Source organism: Myotis davidii, unplaced genomic scaffold (assembly GCF_000327345.1).
Source record: "Myotis davidii unplaced genomic scaffold, ASM32734v1 scaffold1582, whole genome shotgun sequence".
In the NCBI taxonomy this organism is placed as follows: Eukaryota; Metazoa; Chordata; class Mammalia; order Chiroptera; family Vespertilionidae; genus Myotis; species Myotis davidii.
In genome coordinates, this window is record NW_006293389.1 from 2762 (window position 1) to 4816 (window position 2055).

Below are 2055 nucleotides of genomic sequence, written 5' to 3' on the forward strand. Positions count from 1 at the left end.
ACCATTTGCAACAGCAGGAAGGGACCTACAGAGCATTATGCTAAGGGAAATAAGGTCGTCAGAGAAAGATATCATATGATCTCACTCATTTGTGGTTTATAATATAAAACATAAACTGATGAATAAAAATAGAGCCAGCATCATAGAAGCATAGAACAGACCATCCAAACTAAGAGGGAAGGCAGGGAAGGGGAAGGGGTAAAAAATCAACTGAAGGACTTGCATGCTTGCATATGAGCATAACCATTGGACATAGTAAGGGGGTGAGGGCATGTGCTAGGGGGTAGGGGCAGCCAGGGAGCAGTCAGTGGTGGAAAAGGGAGACTTATGTGATAATTTTAAAAAATAAAGAATTTTTTACAAAAGGATTTCCCAATGCAGGACTCTTGTCCACATCTCTCCCCCCAGCTTTCCTCCTAGCCTCTCCTCACGCACCTCAAGTCTGTGCCTCTCTCTCTGCTCCAAAGCCCCAAGTGAGTGTTTGCAATAGAAAAGTCCTGTGTTCTGGGTTAAGAGCATAAAAGCAAAGACAAAACCAAACCAAAACAATGAAACTGCTCTTTCGTCTCTCCCCATGGCGCTGCTTGGGCCTCCTTTCACGGGGCAGCCTTTTGGGGCTTTTGTCTTTGGTCCAGTTTCCCTGGCAGCCAGCTGCCCTGTGGCTTTTCCTTACACAGTTGGGTGTTACCCATGTTGTAAAGGGATGAAGCTTTGGAGCAACACAGGTTTCTCCTCACCCTCTGGGCCCACTGGCTGGCAGTCCTTCTCAAGCCCACTTCCCAGTTCTTGCCGTTCTCTAGGCGTCCTCTGCCCTTCTTTGTTGTACACTGTCTGCTCAGCTGCATGTAATTTGTTAATACCAGGCAGATGTTCTTCAATTTAATTGTATTTCCAGTCTGGCTCAGGACGAGATGCACAAACCTGTGCCTATTCGACCACCTTTTATTTTATTTTAATTTTTTTTTTTTACCACTTTCTGATCTTTGCTGTTAAAAAAGCCAGAGTGACCTCCCTACAATTCTCAAATGCACAGGGCATGCTCCCTGCAGGCACCCACCTGGAGCCTGCCACCCCTTCCCAGACTTCCTCAGTGAAGACCCCACTGACAAATGCTGGTTTCGCCTTTCCCCATAGCTGCTGTCACCTGTCTCAGGTATCCTGGTCCACTTTTTGTGGACTGTCCTCCACTAGATGCCAGTTCCCAAGGACAGGGGACTCTGTATTTGGGGCGTCTGAAACAGTTGGGCTCAACAGTATCCACAGCCTCAGTCTTTATATGTGTCCCTTATGCCCACCCATTGCTGCTGACCCTCCATCCAGCCTGATTCAAGTTCTCATCCCTACAGCCTTCCCTCGGCCCACCCACCCAAGGAACCTGGCCCATGAGCTGGCAGAAACACGGGTCACAGGCACACAACCTCTCTGCCCCCTCAAACACACCCCAGCAACACACTATTCCCCAGAATCCAGGAACTATCCCCTCATTGCAGGTCTTCCATGCATAGGCAAAACTTAGGGAGGGGCACACCAACCACAACTCATCCTCTGAACGTGGAATTATTATGGAGACCAAGCCTCTCCTGGAAATGCTGGTATTACAGAATGTTCTCACCATGGAAAATATACACCATATCCTGGAGAGCCCATGCTACTTCCAGGACTGGCTGTGCAATGGGGTGGGAGAGTGGCATGCTTTCTTTTTAAAAAATTAAAGTGTAAAATAATCCCTAAAATGAAAAAAAGAGACTCAAACACCAGTGAGCCTCAGAGGTGTGAGTGGGTTGGCTGGAGGCAGGATTTTCTAAAGGTGAACTGATTTGGAGGCCCAAAGCATCAGGGGGATTCTCCCACAGTAGGTTCATTTACAGCAGGCCAGGTGCCTGGGGGTGGGGAAGAGCAGGCTGGAGGGACCACTGGATGGAGACAGAAGAGCCCTGGCCAGCACATCTCCAGCAGACACAGAACCCAAATCCCTCCCAGGGCCTTGCCTGGGCCTCCTCTCTGCCACACCCTGGGAAGGGCACAGTGAGCTCAGCTGCAGTGGGAACATCCCAG